This window comes from Typopeltis vanoorti, chromosome 12 (assembly GCF_054136105.1).
Source record: "Typopeltis vanoorti isolate ZY-2024b chromosome 12, IOZ_Tvanoo_1.0, whole genome shotgun sequence".
In the NCBI taxonomy this organism is placed as follows: domain Eukaryota; kingdom Metazoa; phylum Arthropoda; class Arachnida; order Uropygi; family Thelyphonidae; genus Typopeltis; species Typopeltis vanoorti.
This window is the reverse complement of record NC_143560.1, coordinates 27,077,540-27,096,499: the sequence shown is the minus strand read 5'-3', so window position 1 is coordinate 27,096,499 and position 18,960 is coordinate 27,077,540. Positions and strand designations below refer to the sequence as shown.

At 35.7% G+C, this 18,960-nt stretch overlaps 1 protein-coding gene across 1 annotated transcript in view; it reads right to left on the bottom strand.

The window, feature by feature from the left end:
* Nucleotides 1–18,960, bottom strand: part of xmas (RRM_XMAS2 and SAC3_GANP domain-containing protein xmas) — a 523,534-nt gene that overhangs the window by 14,808 nt on the left and 489,766 nt on the right. The window lies entirely within an intron of this gene.

Genomic DNA, 18,960 nt, shown 5'->3' with positions numbered 1-18,960 from the left:
AGAATGTTGTTGAAGTTCAACGACAATTTAAGCTTAATGGAATAGTGAATCGGCATAATTGTGTTTACTGGACTCCAGAAAATACAGGTATTCATGTGGAAAAGGCAATTTACCAGGACTCAATGTTTGGTGTAGATTGTCATCTAGGGGATTAATAGGACCATTCTTCTTTGAAGGTACTGTTACTGGTCAAGTGTACTCAGACATGCTACGCACATTCATTTTACCTGCCATTCATGCACTTTATGGGAATGATCAATTTCTCTTCCAACAAGATGGCATGCCACCACACTACCACTGAGACGTAAGAGCTTACCTCAATGAGAGTTTGCAGGGACAATGGATAGGATGAAGAGGTTCAGCTGAGTTCCATCCCAAGTTCTCCTCATTTAATACCCTTGGACTACCTATAGGGACTCTAAAGGATGTAGTGTATCTTAGACTATTGTGTGCAAGTCTGTTCTCATGGTTTCTGTGGTGATTCTGATACAGTGGACAGAGTACGAAAAATTATATCAGGATTGTGGAATACTGATTATGAAGACAGACTGAAAATTTGCAGACACTAGCAAACAGGAGAAAGAGGGATGATATGATTATACAGGATACAATAGATAGAATTTTTCATTTTATGTAGGGTGGGGAAAGGATGTGAAGGCATCTTTGGAAGTTGAGAATGAATGAATGATATCAAGAAGGAAGTGAGAGCTACATTTTTCTCACAGAGTGGTGTGTGATTGGAATGGATTGAAACTGGATGTTGTGTGTGCAACTAGTGTGAATGAATTCAAGACGGGTGGTGTGGGTAATATGTGGCCTCTATCGATGAGTCCTTGACTTGAGGTTTCTCTTAATAATAATAATTCTATCTGTAAAAGATTAAAATCTTGGAGAAAGTTAGTACTGGAAATGAGTTACAGATGAAATAATAAGAGAAGCCTGCTTGAAAGACTAATATGATACTTTTCAGGCCACTTCAGGACATCTTCGATTTTTTTTTACGTGAATCCCACCATAAGAAAGGTTGCAAACCTTTTGTACATTTAGTACTGTAGATGGGCTAATGGTTATATAATCTGAAAACCTCCCTCTACAGACCAAACATGGAACTTTTTCAAGCTGTTTCAAGTCTGGTATGAGTCTATGAAAACAAAGTTCATGGATTATTAAAGCAGCATTTTCACAAACACCCATGCCACAGTAAGATTTGAACCCATAATCTGTTCGTTAGAAAGTGAAGATTTTTCACTCAGCAATCCAAGATAGAGATACCTCTGGTACAGAATACAAGTGCAACAGGCAGCTTGAATTTGACAGTGATCACCGTTTAGTTCTGAGCAGAATAGCACAAAAAATACTATCAATATTTTTACTGCCATGGAGTCATAGGCCTCACTGTGGGAGACCCATTCTAATCCACCTAACACCTATTATATCTCTCCTGAAACTTACGGGCTGATAATGCATTAATACACTAGTAACAAAATGCAGCAGTCACCAGACTCTTACTCAATATTCAAAGGTGAACCTTTGTTGTTCTTTCTTTTTTCTATCCTGCTATATAATGAAAAATTGCCCTTGCATTTATCCTATAAAATATTTTTACCAACTCAAATGTCTCAATTATATTTCCTCTTTTATATTTATTAAATTTTGTAGTCTGCATTTGCATACTCTCTACCTACTCCATAATCTTCATATTATCCTGTGCCTTTTCAATAGTGCCTCTGTAGCTTAGTTGACAACATGTTGGAGGCTTAATGGATTTTTTACAACACTCAAAAAGAATTAAACTAGAATTTAATACTTCCTATATTTCGTCCTAGTCACTAGGACATCTACTGGGATTACAAAAACAATTAATGTAACATGCACACAAATATCATACAATACTAAGCCCAACCACGTGGGTGACACTAAAGACCTATCTAGGTGGAGCACCCTCTAAGGGCGGAGTAGGTGGCCTGGAATGTAAGGTGGGACCTCTGGTGATGAGTGTTTCCCAAATCTTCGGAAGTTTAATGCCATATTTATTAATATTTGGTTGGTTTCTGAGAGCTGCTGCTGCTTCTAAGAAAAGTCTCTCTTGCTTGAATTTGCTGTGGTAGAGCATGGTGGTTTTCTTCCATGAAACCCTGTGGATGGTGTCCAAAACATGGTCAGCCAAGCCTGAATGGCCATAGTTGTGTTTACAGATGTAAGACTTGTGTTCCTCCAGGTGGAGGGATGCTGATCTGCCTGTCTGTCCAAAGTATGCCAGCTTACAGGAACAGGGTACTTTGTAAACTCCAGGCAGAGAGAGAGGAGGGAGCTGATCTTTCGCAGAACGGATAAGGGTAGCAAGTTTGCGGTGGGGTCCTTTTCCATAGCAAAAAAAAGGAAAAGAACAATTGTTTACCCTTCCTAGACACCTTAGTCACACGCCTGCCTAATGATACACTTGCCTTTACTGTATACAGAAAACCTACACACACACAGGCAGATACATTCACAAACTCTCCCACCACCACCCCTCTCAACAATATGGCATTATTAAAACTCTTACCAAGAGAGCCCACAATCTTTGTTAAAGTGGAACCGCCTCACTACTGAGCTTAACCACATACACAGCACTTTCCTCTCCAATGGCTACAGTGATCACAGTATCAAAAAAAAAAAAAAAAAATCAGTTCCTCCCCCATTCTCCGTCCTTCTCATCAACAAGATTTTAAAAATGCCATCACCATACCCTACATCCATGACGCATCCGAAAAAATAGCCAAGATTCTAAAAAAGTACAACCTACACACAGCATATAAGCCCCACCACAAACTTGCTACCCTTATCCATTCTACAAAAGATCAGCTCCCTCCTCTCTCTCTCTGCCTGGAGTACCCTGTTCAAAGTACCCTGTTCCTGTAAGCTGGCGTACTTTGGACAGACAGGAAGATCAGCATCCACCCGCCTGGAGGAACACAAGTCTTACATCTGTAAACACAACTATGGCCATTCAGGCTTGGCTGACCATGTTTTGGACACCACCCACTGGGTATCATGGAAGAAACCACCATGCTCCACCACAGCAAATTCAAGCAAGAGATTTTCTTAGAAGCAGCAGCAGCTCTCAGAAACCAACCAAATCTTAATAAATATGGCATTAAACTTCCGAAGATTTGGGAAACACTCATCACTAGAGGTCCCACCTTACATTCCAGGCCACCGACTACTGCCCTTAGAGGGCGCTCCACCTAGATAGGTCTTTAGTGTCACCCACCTGGTTGGGCTTAGTATTGTATGATATTTGTGTGCATGTTACATTAATTGTTTTTGTAATCCCAGTAGATGTCCTAGTGACTAGGACGAAATATAGGAAGTATTAAATTCTAGTTTAATTCTTTTCGAGTGTTGTAAAAAATCCATTAAGCCTCCAACATGTTGTCATCACAGCACTTAAGCCTCTACACGAGTAGCTTAGTTGGTTTTGATTCAGGCCTCCACAGCTCAATTAGTTTTGTGGTGTCCTTTGATTGGGAAGATCTGGGTTTGAATCATGTCTGTGATATGAGGAACCCTTTATCAGGACTTGTCAATTAAAAGCGAGTTAGCTGATACATAGGTGGAGGTTTTTTTTTTTGTTTGTTAGTTGGAAACTTGTTTTTTTTGTCCCTCAAAACAGGCAAAATGGCTCCATGAGCACACATATCTATGGACACAGAATACTACTGGACAAGGAAGGCAATTAGAAACCATCTTGTTTTTTAATAATTCCCTACTAGGATAGCATTGCTACTCCACCAACCATTAGGTTGAGAAGAACCACACAAAAATCTCTCAGCTTTGCAGCTAAGAGATCTTGCATATTCTGAAAACCGGGGCTTCTGACCCAATATACAATCCCTGACTTATGCAATGTATGCATACCAGCAACTGAATTAGAAACTTTTATTTAATATCATGTTACACCTCTTTTAGTCCAAATTACAGCAAATATGCGATTGGGCATAAATTCCACAAGGTGTTGAACTGTATCTACATCATACCAGGCATTGACCAAACAGTCCTTTAACTGGCTCAGATTTGACAAAAGAGGACTTTGCTCCTGGATCTGTTTTTCCAGCATGTCCCATATATTCTCAATGGAGTTCAGATCTGGGCATTGTACTAGCCAGGGAAGATAGTGGAAGTTGCTGCCATGCTCACTAAACCACTGCTGAACAATTCTTGTGCAATGGACAGTAGAATGAAACAACTATCACCTGCAGGATAAAAAGTCAACATTGCAGGATGGACTTGATTTGCAACAATGTTCAGATATTCCTGAGAGGACACCTGACCTTCCAGCAATATCAGGGGACCTGTTCCATACCACCAGAACATGCTCCATGAAACCACCATGAAACCACCTCCAGAAACTTGAGTTGTGTTTACAAAGCAAGCTGGGGTCATTGCTTCATGTGGCTTCTGCTATACTCTATGTCTACCATTAGTACTGAACAAGGTGCTGCGACTCATCGAACAACATGACTTTTTCCCAGTCTTCCAGTCAAGGTGTTTCTGACACCACTGTAGATGAACTTTCCAGTTCATCTACAGTGGTGTCAGAAATCAGTGGTTTCTGTATAGGTATGCAACTGTCTGTACCGATCCTCTTCAATTCCCTGTGCATAATTCAGTGAGATATGGATCGGGAACAGCATTCACTAAATGCTTTGGTCAATTGCTATGCACACTGGAAGTTCTGTTTGTCCATATAAGCCTTCTTGGACAATGGCAATTTCATTCCTGACAGACTGTCTTAGACCACAATTACACCTCTTAGACAAACAATCTGGGTTATTTTCCCACCAATTAAACACTGGTGTAGGACACTACGGTGTACAGAGGATTTGAAATTGGAAACGATCACCATTTAGTATTGAGCAGAATAAAATTGAATTTCATATTGAAAAGAGGAACATGTAAGAAAGTTTTAAAGCAAATAAAAGTTGAGTAGCTCTCAAATGTGAACTTTAGACTAAAATGCAAAAACATTATTCACGAAAAATAGAAAGAATTTGAGAACAGGAACCAGCCTTGGATATTCAGTGGCAAATCCTGAAGAAAACATATGGATTCAGCCAGAGAAGCGTGTGGTGAGGTTGTCTGGAAGGATAGAAAAATCAGAACTCCATGGTGGACATAAAAAGTTACAGAGGCAGTGAAGGAAAAGAAAAAAGCATATTGAAAGTTCCTTGTGAATAAGTCAGTTTGCTCTTAGAGAATACAGAGACAAATGTAAGAAAGCTAAACACTGTATAAAACTAGCTAAACAAAAGTCATGGGAAGACTGGTAAGAACATAGAAAATAAATGTGTGGATAGGCTTATTGTGTTCGTCACACATATTGAATTGGATTTAAACGGTATTGATGCGAACACAGATAATAAGAAAATAACTATTTATTAACCTAAAAGCTAATATTTCGCTGGTATTATATCCAGCATCTTCAGAGCACACAAACAAACTTTGTTTGCGTGTGCTCTGAAGATGCTGGATATAATACCAGCAAAATATTAGCTTTTAAGTTAATAAAAAGTTTGTGTGCTCTGAAGATGCTGGATATAATACCAGCAAAATATTAGCTTTTAAGTTAATAAATAGTTATTTTCTTATTATCTGTGTTTGCATCAATACCATTTAAATCCAATTCAACATAGAAAATAAATATCAAGAAGGTGGCAAGGTATTCTGGAGGTTGTTGAAAAAGCTCAGAAATGGAGGAAAGATTGCTGTAAAGGGAATTAGAGATGATAAGGTGACATGAAAACTGGAGAAAAAGATATTCTTGATTATGGAGTAATTCCTTTGAAAAATTGCTAAATGAAACAATCAGTGACAGCACAGTGGTAAAAAACACTCAACAGGCATGTAATCAGGAATACATATCTATACTTGAAGTAGAAAAAGCCATCAAAATCCTGAAATGTGGAAAGGCAGCGGGAGTATATGATATTCGACCAGAAATGCTCAAGTATGGAGGTATAATAGTCTTACAGTGGCTGCACTGATAGTTCAGGCCTGGACAGATGGATGAATTCCAGATGACTGGAGTAGCAATCTCATAGTATCTATATACAAAAAGTATATAGAACTGAATGTGAGAATTAATTACAGAGGTATTTCCCTACTGAGTGTTCCTGGTAAGATTTATGCAAGTATACTTGAGAAAAGAAATGGTTGAGAAGGATTCTGGAAGGGACAGGACAAATAGAGGCTGTCAGAATCAGATTTTCACTTTAAGACAAATAGTTGAGAAATCATGGGAATATAACAAAGATCTGTATTTAAGTTTGTAGATCTGGAAAAGGCCATATGACAATGTGCCAAGAGAAAAGCTATTCAAAACACTACAGTTGTATGGTGTCAATGGGACATCATATCAAGCAATTACTTAGTCTTTGAGTTGTAAGTCGGCAGTTAGAATTGAAGGAAGTACAAGAAGATGGCTTTAATGTTAAATCTGGTGTCAGACAAGGATGCACATTATCTCCTCTGTTATTCACTATCTATATGGATCACATTATGAAGGAAAGTGATATTAAACCTGATATCAAAATTGGAAATGTTAATCTCAACTCTTTACTTTATACGGATGATGTTATACTTCTAAATAAATCTAGTCCAAGTCAGCAAGATTCCCTGACTAAATCGAATAACTATTATAATAGATTTTGTATGAAGGTCAGCAATAACAAGACAAAGACAATGGAAGCAGGCAGAAGCACTGAAAATATCAACTGTATTGTGAATAGAGAATCTATAGAACAAGTAAAGCATTTCAGCTACTTAGGCACAATTTTTAGTGAAGATGGTAAATTAAATATGGAAATAGATAAGAATCAACAAAGCTGGTATGGTAGGAAGTCAAATGAATAAATTTATATGGAAGAAATTAGTCAAAACACTAAATTAGCTGTATACTACAGTGTTCAAGCCAATTTTAACTTATGGATCTGAGAGCTGGATTAGAAATAAAATACTTGACCAAAGACTAGAGACTGCAGATATGAGAGTTCTGAGAAGGATTAAGGAATGAACAGATGCCATCAAAAGCAATATTATATTAAAAATGAGGATATTAAGAAAGAACTTGGCATTGTTAACATCCAGGAATGTGTTAGCAGAGCTAATCTCAGGTGGTATGGTCACTTAAACAGAATGGGAGATGAAAGATTAGCAAAACAAGTGTTCTCTGCCAGGTTGACAGGAAAAACATCCAGAGGAAGACCAAGATATAGGTGGATCGTTACAGTAAAAAGTACCTTAGAAGATAGAAATATAAGATCTGATAATGTTGGAGTCTTGACAGATAACAGATTAATTTGGAGGAAACTTGTAGATATAGTGGTGATGTAAGTTTTTCATGTAGTACTATCATATCATGTACACTCCTTGAGGGTATATGCCAGGAATTTGTTAATGATGATTAAACACCCAGGATATTTCATCTTTTGAGAAACTAGCTCTGCTGTTTTCAAAATTGTGGCTCCAGCCATATGGACACCAACAATAAGTCCTTTATCGAACTCCAAAAGATCCTTTGTTTTTCCCATTATGTTCACCACTATTGATGATTCCTGACCAGCAACATTCTTAACTAGTTTTCTAGAACATGTGGTAATGCATATGACCAAATATTTTGCCTATGCACTGCATAAGTGATGTTTACATGAATCTGCATAAAAGTTTCTAATTCAGTGGCCAGCATGTGTACATGTACTATTATTAAGTGAAAATGTACTTGGTTCTCAAGCAAATAAGAACAGAGGCAACAATTGGAATCTGTTGGTCAAACTCTATACTGTATTATACCAAATACCTAAATATTCATTATAGTAGTGCACTATAATACAGGCTAAAGTGTTGAAAGCTCAATCAAACATCAACACAAGTGAAATTGGGTACTATCAGGTCACTCTTCTTGCCTGTGCTTTTTTCAGCTCATGAAACTGCTTATCTTTCTTTTCATTCACTTCACAACATTTATTATCATCATTATTTTTTTCTCTGCTGTAATGATGCCACTCATTCATTAAACTCCCACCTGACTTTTCTCCCTGACACTCCTCTCAAACATGCACTGACAATTTCTTTCTTTCTTTCTTTTTTTATATATCTGATCTGCACTTGAAAGGTCACAAGACCTATATATCATATTGGTGCCGTGTGTGGGCAAGAGGAATAGAAGAAAGGAGGAATTCGCTCACATTTTGGGACTGAGGAAGACCAAGATATAGGTTCCTGTTACAATCTGTAATGTGAACAGACTTCTAGATTTTGGGTGAACCCGATGAGGTCTTCAATCTGTGGAGGAGCAATTGTGTAGCCTGCTTCTTGTAAACTGTTTTCCAGTTGCTTTCCATTATTTCAATTCCATGTTATTGTTCTTGAATCGGAAGTAGTTATTTTCTTTTCATGTAGATGATAATCGTACTAAGAAAACTTTGAATCACTAAACTATTATTTTTTCTTTAATTGCATCTCTTGTTTTCTGTTTATTAGCATTGAAATGGTTCTTCATAGTCCATAAATCTTCTGAGCCTGAAGAGTCTTCATTTAATGATCCACAACCTTCTCCATCTTTACATTTTTTTATTATTTCTTCTTCTTTTAGATTTAGTTCCTTTTTTAACACATCTTTTAATTTTTTTTATTAATTCATCTTTTCTTTTTGATGATCTTGTCTGCATATTAAGTTCTTTCAGTTGTCTTACTTGCTTTTCTGTTTTTTCTCTGGTTTCTCCTTATACAACAGTTTCATGTTTGCATTTCATCTTGTATCTCTTTAGCTGTTATACTAGGGTGATTATTGGTAATTTCAATAATGAAAGTGGGAAAGCGGCTCCTGCAGTTTTGGAATTTTGGGGCTAATTTCTGGCTGATTTGATCACACACTTTTTGTGGTTTTACCAAGCATAGTTTGTTTAAAAGTGCTGTCTTTACCAGACTGAGCTGGAAAATCAGGAACCCATCTCTATGCCTCTCTGATATATACAATGTTCTAAACTGGCTCTACCATGTTACCACTCTTTCAGCAAAAGTTCTCGGTGTTCAGAACTTTCACATTTCTGAGAGGATTTGAGACACTGATTAGCAATATGTCTGATCTCCATGCAGTTGAAACATTTAGATTTTGGGCAAATGCCACCCAAGTGATCATATGAACCACAATGCGGACACTGCCTCTGTACTCCAGGATAGTTTACCATAATTTAGGTTGTATTGATGTTGACAAAATTTGGTATGGACATCTTCATATTCATTGTGAAGGTGACCTCACCAGAAATCTACTTTGGATCTTCACCTGATAAACCCTTTCATATATTACTGATTTTATGCCATTTCGAGAATGTCTGTATAAGAATTTCATTATTTTTTTCTATATATTCCACTGGAAATCTTGTACTGCTTTTACGATTTTTATTTTGTTAACCTGACTTCCCACCATTACAGCAATTACTGCGTTACCTTTGAATGTAAAACTCTGTAATAGTTTATCCCTTGTTTCGACATCTTTAACTACAGTTAAATATTTCTCTCCATCATATAGCATGAAGGAATAAATCTTACCAGCACTAACTATCTCTTTAATAAAACCTTAGTCACACGTCTCGCTTCTTCACATCCTGGAATTTCAATTTCTAGAGTTTGCATCCTTGGAGGAATTGGTACCATTATCTTGAGGGGGATTTGAGGGAGACTAAAACCTTTCAGGTGTAAGAGATAGGAGAATTAAATAATTCTGTGATACAGAAACAATTCTATATCACCAGCAAATGCTATATTTGAGCTACTATAAAATGGTAGCCATAATACCAGCAAAAGTAATCTGTAATGCAGATATTAACTGCACCACCAGCAATCTTAATATTTACTTAAAAAAAACCAGTGCCAGTGGAGACAAAACCACCACTAGCACTAGTAAAATAAAATCAAAGTAAAAAACAAGGGCAAGAAAATCAAAGTATACTAATCTTGCTGAAATCGAGATGTCATCTGTGGGAGACAGATTCAGAGAGGTCTCATTAGTGGGATCCAGTAACAGAAGTGATGACAAGGTTGGAGTAATGCAGAAGCCATATTTCCATATACAAGTAGCCAAAAAGTGTCACACCTTATTACTAAAATACTCTGGATTAGAGATAGATGTGGAAAGTTTTTTCACTTGGTTATACTATAAATTAAAGACGCCAAGAAATTATATTCTTGGTTAATCCTTTATCCAAGTGTAAGCAAACAAAGTTTGACCTGAAGTAATTTCAGGACCGGGCAACTCGTATAGAAGCTAATGATTTCACATCACTTGCCTTAGTATTCAATAATGTAATAAACATAGTATGAAGGATGGATAAAGGATGAAACCAAGAATAGAATTTCTTGATATCTTTAATTTATAGTATAACCAAGTGAAAAAACTCTCAAAATGTATACCCTTGTCTTACACTGGATTTAATAACAAACTATTTTCTTCCTGTTCCTCCTTCAATTCTAACTGCTGACTTACAACTTGTTATAGTCTATGTATTGCTTGATATAGTACCCTATTTACACCACATTAATACAGTATTTTGAACAGCTTTTCTCTTGGCACCTTTTCATATGTCTTTTCAAGATATCCCAATGACTTCTCCACTACTTGTCTTAAAGTTGATCCTGACAACTTCCATTTGGCCTGAATCCAGCTTGTTCTTCTCCAAGTTTCCCTTCCACAATTTTTCTTGGCCATATTTCAAGTATACCTATATACATCTTACCAAGAATGCTCAATAGGGAAATTCCTCTGTAATTCTCACATTCAGTTTTATTTCCCTTTTCACAGATGGATACTATGAGCTATACTTCAATCATCTGGAATTTGACCCTCTTACCAGGCCTTCTGAGTTATGCAGTGTGGTCACTATAAAAACCTTTACCTCGATATTTGAGCATTTCTAATCAAATATCATCTACTGCAGATGCCTTTCCATGTTTCAGGTTTTTGATAATTACTCTTTCTATTTCAAGTATTGATATGTATTCTTGATTGGATTCCTGTTGAGTGTCCACATGTTAAATCATAAGGGCTGGGAGAAACTTGTGTTAGAGACTTCATGAAGTTAAGCAGCACTGAAAAAGCATTAAAAATATTATTTAATTTTTGCAACATTTGGTCTATACAAAAAATTCAATCCCTCACTCCACAAGATCTACAGTAGATGCTACAGATTCTCCATGCTATAAATCAGCAAAGTAGTTAGCAAACTTTCTTATCCCCATCACTGGTCATACCACTTGCAATATAAAAAAAAAAAAATCATCATTTTAAAACTTCTATTGAGAATTTAACATTAAGTAATACATATATTTTGGTGTTAGCTTTGATATCACCTCACTGTTCACAGCAATATTCCCTTAAATGACACCTTATCACTTATAAAGAAAGTTTTTCTTTCAGATATTACTGATCTTTCTCCCTTTGCTATCCATTCTGGATAATTCTTTTGGAAGCACACAATTTACTAACAGACAGAGGATACCTCTATGGATTCTCAGCTCCCCCCACTTTTTGTTAATTTTTTTATGGAATATTTTGGAAAACAAGATTCTGACTCGTCCCCTCTCAAACCTTCTATCTGGTTAAGATATGTTGATGATGTGTTCTCCATTTGACCTCATGACTCGGACACATTGGATTCTTTCTTCTCTCACCCCAATAGTCTTCAACCTGGAATCCAGTTTACCATGGAAAAAGAAACCAAGAATAGTTTAGCCTTTCTAGACACCTTGGTAATATGGCTACCCAATGGTAATCAGTCCTTTTCGGTATACAGAAAGCCCACTCACACAGGCAGATACATTCAAAAACTTTCCCACCCATCAACACTATGGTATCATAAAAACACTATCCAATATAGCTTATTGGATAGTGTTGTAACAACCTTTGTTACAATGAGTACTCTCTTACAGTAGAACTAATTCATATATACCACACCTTATCTAATGACTACAGTTCCCACAGTATCAAAAAAATAATCAATAGTTACCCCAATCCTCAACCTTCTCTCATAAAGATTTCAGCAATGCTGTCATCATCTCTTATGTCCAGCTTCTTCCTCTCTTTGTGCCTGGAGTATGTTAAGTGCCCTGTTCCTGCAAGTTGGCCTACTATGGACAGACAGGAAGATTAGCCAATATTCATATGGAAGAAAACACAAAATAATACATCTGCAGTCATGACTATGGTCAGTCGAACCTTGCAGACCATGCTTTAGATACAGTTCATAGAATCAATTGGAAAAAGATCACCATGCTCCATGACTGTAAATTTAGAAGAGAAAGAAACTATTTTTGGAATCTGCAGTTGCTCTCAGACATCAGCCTAATTTAAATAAGTATGGTCACATCAAACTTCCCAAAATATGGGAAATACCAATACTTTAATATCCCAGTTTACATCCTAGGCCACCAACAGGTGCCCACAGAGGATGCCCCACCTAGTTAAAGACTCCAGTCTCTTATCCACGAGTTTCACTTAATTTTGTGTTGCCTTTGTGTGCGTGGGGGGTACAAGTCTCAGGCTGTACTCCCTGACAATGTCTTAGCGCATGAGAAGAAATACTGGAAGAATTAAATAATATTTTTAATCCTTTCTCAGTGTTATTTCACTTCATTAAGCCTCTAACATTTGTATTGAGCATTTTCTGCCATCATGCTGTCACTGCTTGTTTCTTTTAGCATTCAAGTAATTACTCTAGACATCTAGAATATCTTTATCATTAGTTTCCATGTCACATTAATCACCTCTGATTGCTTTTTCAGTAATCTTTCCTCCATTTACAAGCTTTTCAATAGCCTCCAGAATATTTTGCCACCTTCTTGATATTTATTTTCTATGTTCTTATCAAAGTCTTCTCATGACTTTTGTTTAGCTAGTTTTACACAATACTTCTTTTAGCATTCACTGTTTCCCTTTTTTTCATTGTTTGCTGTATTCTCTAAGAGCACAAGCTACTGTACCCAAGAACTTTTGACATACTTTCTTATTGTCTTTAACTTCCTGAACACTATAGAGTTCTGATTTTTCTGTCCTGCTTGCAAATAGTCTCACCACATGCATCTCTTGCTGAATCAATCAATGTTTTCTTCAGGGTTGTGAGTTTATCTCCAAGGTTTGGTTCTTGTTTTGAATTCCCTTTCATTTCTTCTTGAATATTGTTTGTGTATTCCAGTCTACAATTCACTTCTGATACATTTTAAACCTTTCTTATACACTCGTATTTGGAATATGAAATTCAATCTTATCCTGCTCAACACTAAAGTGGTCACTTCCATTTCAAAACCTCTCTATACCCTTATGTCCTGAACTATTGGGTAAACACTGCTATCAACAATAACATGGTCAATAAGACTTTTTCTTATTTTTTACATCTTCTCTCCATGTGAATTTGCACACATTTTTATGTTGGAACACAATGTCAGTAATAACTAGTCCATGTCCTGAAGAAAAATTTAGCAGCACTTACTATTATTATTAGCTTTACTTTTTCCTCCAATTTTACCAGAACATTTTCCATACCCTGCTGTTTAGATCTCTATGTTGGAGATCTAAACAGAAGCATTAGAGAATGCTTAAAAAAAATTCCTCTACTTCTTCCTTAGTGCAATTCTGTGAGGTCATAGGCACAAATAAGTTTCATTGTCCAGCTTCCCATTCTGATATTTGCCCACATAGCCCTATTTGATATTACCCCAAGAAGATTATCTTCATTCATATTTAATATTGAATACTATAGCTGTTCTTTCCTTTCTCTGATTATTATTGTCTGAATATAACATCTTGTATTTGTTGCTTAGAAAGATTGCACCTGTGTTTGTATTCTTTGTTTAAGTAAAACCTATTATGTCAATCTGGTACTAATCCAGTTCTGCTAATGCCATTTCTTTTCTATTGATGCCTCTTATGCTGATGATGCCAATCTTGAAGCCTGATGATGGGTTGGGACATGTTCCAGATATAAATATGCTGTATAAATGTTTCGACAATGCTAATAGTTATATTTCATGCTTCAATATTTTTTCCCCTTTTTTATATACTTAACAAAGTAGAGAAAATGTTCAGTATTTACATAGTTCTACTATACTTTTTGCCATTATTTATGCATACTTTGAATTATGGTAAGAAATACAGCAAATCTTTTTAAATCATGTTACAAAAAAGATGCAAGGCATTAATGACGGTCCAACACATTTTCCATGTTGGTTCTGTATTTTAAATATTTAACTCACTTACTCAAAGAGTTTTTCTTCCCTACCACACAACAATGTAAACAAAATCAATCAGAACTAACTACAACTACATTTTTATTATCACACTACATTTTTCCTAAAATAAACAATTTTCTTACTACCTACAGAAGAAGTGACAACATGATGAAATCTCAGCAGAAGCCAATGTTGAATGGAGCAATAAGCTGTGCTTTGTTCATAACTTATTTTAACAGTATTAACAACACAAAATAAACTATTTTATAAAAAAGATGTTTATTAAATGGCTTATATTTTGCTGAATTTTGAATCAGTATCTTCAGAGGACAAAGTAGTATGTTATAGTTTATATGCAAGAATGAGTAAGTGACACAATTCAAATTGTAATGGGCGAAAGATCTGAAGTCCTAATTTGGCACCCTCTAATGTTGCAAAAAAAAAAAGCCTTACAGCTATGTAGGAGTTGATCTTTAAGATAACAGCCTCCCAAATTTTTGGCAAATTAATGGAACCATATTTGTTCAGGTTAGGAGAATTCTTCATACCCATGGAAGAATCTAAAAATAATCTTTCTGATCTGTAATGACTTCTACTTAGCACATTGGTTTTCTTCCATCTAATCCTGTGTGAAAGGATGTCCAAAGCATGGTCTGCCAGTCCTGACTTGCCATAATAATGATAGCGAATATATTTTTTATGTTCTAAAAGGAAGATGTTAATAGATCTTCTTGTCTGCCCATAGTAGGCTAAGTCACAGTCACAAGGAACTTCATGCACTTCAGGTTATGCTAGAGGATGAAGTTTATCCTTAAGAGAGTGGATAAGAGTTGATAATTTAACATGTGGTTTGAATGGTGTCCGAAGGCCATGTTTTATTAGTCTTTGGCTGTCTTTTCTGATATACCTGTGACATAACAAGAGAAATGTTTTGTTCTTGTGTATTAGGCTCTGTCTGTAAGTGTTTTTAAAATACCATACTGTTGGGATGGATGATGATGTGATTGTTTATGTGGATATCTCCTTGTGTGTATGTGTGTGAGGGGGGGGGGATTTCTGTAAATGGAATAAGATAGTGGTCCATCTGAAAGGCGGGTGACTAATGTATCAAGAAAAGGTAAACAGTTATTACATTCTTTTTCTACTGTGCAGTAAATTTTTAGGTATTGGCTGTTTAAGTAGGTGACAAAAGTATCCAAAGTGTCTTATCCATGGAGCCAAATGGTGAACATCATTAACATAGCATAACCACACTAGGGGCTTGTATGTAGCTGTGGTAAGTATTTTGCTTTAAGCATTCCATATAAAAGTTTGCTAAAAGGGGGGAGAGGGGAGAACCCATAGCAATATCATTAATCTGTTTATAGATTTTTTCTTAACTCATAACCTAGCAATAAGGATCAAAATAGCATACATCATAAAAATTGCACATTTGTTCCTTTTCTTAAAAAAAAAAAAAAAACTTATAAGTATAATGCAATCAATTTACTAACCTTGAATTTGGTATATTAGATGTTGTATTATGCATCGCTGGCTATTAATGGGATTAAATGCGCAACACAGTCTTACCCAGCCAACTGTCATTCCCACCTTCACATGGTATAGTCCATTCCAACAAAAGGGGCTCTGGTGAGCAATTCACAGTGGTATACTCATCCCATCTGGACTTCAGAAAATGCTAGTCCACATCAACTTACTTAGCCAGCATGAAGAAGACTGCTTCATCTTTCACAATATGATAGTACAACAAAAAACTTGACCTCATTCTATGGAGGGTGGATTGTTTGTTACTGGTCAAGGCAGAGAGTGCTAAGAATTCCTGGTATGCACAACATTGCCATTTGATACCTTGGCCACATACAGTGGACAATTCCTTTCCTCTGACTCAAGACTTCTTGAACTGGATGACAAACTTAGTAAAATTAACTGGTATATTGTTGGACTAAGTGAAGTGTGGAGGAAGGGGGGAAGATCTTATAGAACTACGTAATGGACACTTCTTTTAGTACTTTTACAGAAGCAGAGACAATGGGTGTCATAGTGGTGTAGGATTTGTTATTAATAAGAAACTGAGGTACAGTATTGTAGAGATCAAAAGTTCCTCAGAGTGGCAAAGCTAGTGATCCAGCAATCCGAGAGATATCAGTTACAACTCGTAACTGACACATAACTAATACATACATAACTGATTACCATGATGATGTTGAAGTTGAATCTTTCTATGAAGAAATCTGACAATTGAGTAACAAAGGGAAGCCACACTTTATCATGGGAGACTTCAATGCAAGGATTGGTCAACAACAAGAAGATGAAACGTCAGCTGGTAAATTTGGCTATGGTGAAAAAAATGAATGTGGCAAGCTTTTAGTAGAATTTGCAGAATCAGAAACATTCTTCATTATGAACCTTCTTTAAGGAAAAAAACAAACAGGAAGTGGACACAACACTACCACAATGGAGAGAGAGAGAGAGAGAAGTGAAATACGTTACATCTTAACAAAAAAAATATCATCCAAGATTGCACTGTTCTTAACAAATTCAACACTTGATCAACAAATCAATAGAGCAAACCTTCAGAACAACTGTAAAGCATTTCAGCTGGAACTCAAAAAACGTTTCTTACCACTCGAAAAAATCTTAAAGGAAGAAGAAAATAACAGAACAACAATTCACAGGAGAATTACCAAAATGCTGATCGAAGTGGCCACAAAGATAGCAGGCAAAGAAACTAAAAAACCTGGAAAAAAGCTATCATAAAAGACAAAAGTGCTCATACAGAAATGAAGAGAAATATGAAGCTCAACAAAGCAAATCTGTTATCTGTGAACTTTGCATGACTATATGGAAGTATATTAAAGAGGACACAAGAAAGTATAACCATGAGCTTATTCAGAAAACAACTGAGAATAATAACAGACTGCACAATATCTGGCATCAACTGGAAAATGGAAGGAAGCAAATAATTGCTCTTAAAAATGATGATGATGGCAAAGTTATTTAAAATAGAAATAAAATTTTGAAATGTAAATGAATTCTAATTTATGGAAAACTGTACAGTAAAGATGATAATGGTATAGTAAAAATCATATCTAAAGAAAAAGCACCACAGTCCTTCAAGAAGAAATTATGCTATCAAGAAAATGAGTCGAGGAAAAGTCCTAAAAGAAGATAGTATTACTGCAGATCTTAAAAGCTGGTAATCTGGAGGTAGAGACAATACTTGCCAAACTATGTCTTAAATGCCTTGATAAAGGCCAAATTCCTATGAGGTGGAACAATGCTACAGTGATTTTTTTTTACATAAAAAAAAGCGACAGATAAAACTTGAAAAACTATAGGCCTTTTAACCTCTTACCAGTAATTTACAAAATGTTCACAGGAGTGCTATTTCACTGCATGGAGAAAATGCTATCCTTTGCTCAGCCAAGTGAACAAAGTTTCAGAAGTTCTGCACCATAGATCAGATATAAGTACCAAGAGATCCAACAAATACAGGCTCACACTCTGCCTGACTATGAGAAAGCATTTGATTCCATAACATTGGCAGTCATTACCTACCTGAAGTCTTGTTCCATGGATGACAACTAAATTAGAATTATCACCATCTATGAGAATGCAACCACATCAAACTTCAATTTTCTATAGAAAAAGAAAATAACAATAGCATGCATTTTTTAGATACTCTGATCACACATCTGGCCAATGACACTGTTTTTTCTCAGTTTACAGAAAACAGACCTACATAACTTTCCCACCAAAGAGATACAAAGAGAAATATTTCATTTCGAAATTTTCCAAAAATATAATATGGAAATAGAACTTACAATCAGAAGGCAATCAATCAGGTGTAATCTATAAATAAACAGTGATGATTTTTAAATACTTAAGAATTCAGATTAACTCAGAAGGAATAACAGAAAATGAAATAAAAGAGCAAGTGCTTTTAAGGCAAACAAGATTTCTGGATGTTTACACAGAACAATATGCAAAAATAAAAATATAAATATTGAAATTAAGAAAAGTATAATATGGCCAGTTTTAACTTATGCATCTGAAACAAGAGCCGAAACAGTTATGATCGAACAGTTTAACACCACAATACAAATGAAGAATTATGTTAAAAAGTGAGTTACTTATAATCAGTAAATGAATGGATGGCAAAGAGGAAAAAAGGAATGGACAATGCATATCAACATGATGAAAAAAAAAAAAAAAAAAGGAGAATAGTAAAAATGGAAACTGAGTACTAGAAAACCAGTGGGAAGATCGCAAAAATGGTGGAAGATGGAGTGCAATAAACACACTCATACAGGTTTCAGACTTAAATCAGAAGAGAATGAAGAAGAGATGTATAGAGAAAAATCAAACTTCTAAAATAATGTCATAACAAAACAAACAAATTGTCTAAAAGCAAAATGCTATACAAATGCAAACAATATTGTAAAATCTCGTGGTGAAAAATGGAAATATTTTTCACCTATATCGATTTTACATGGGCCATAAAATACTTATAATTAAAAGTGTATATAACCTATAATGTAATACATTTTATAATATAATGTAAGAATAACTGAATGTAGAACCACAAGCAATTGTAACTAAAAAGAACAGACAGGATTAGGCTAGTAAACTGAAGGTCAACAACGGTCTCAAAGGTCACCGGATTATATGAGTTTTGCTGCCAAAACCTAATAAGCATGG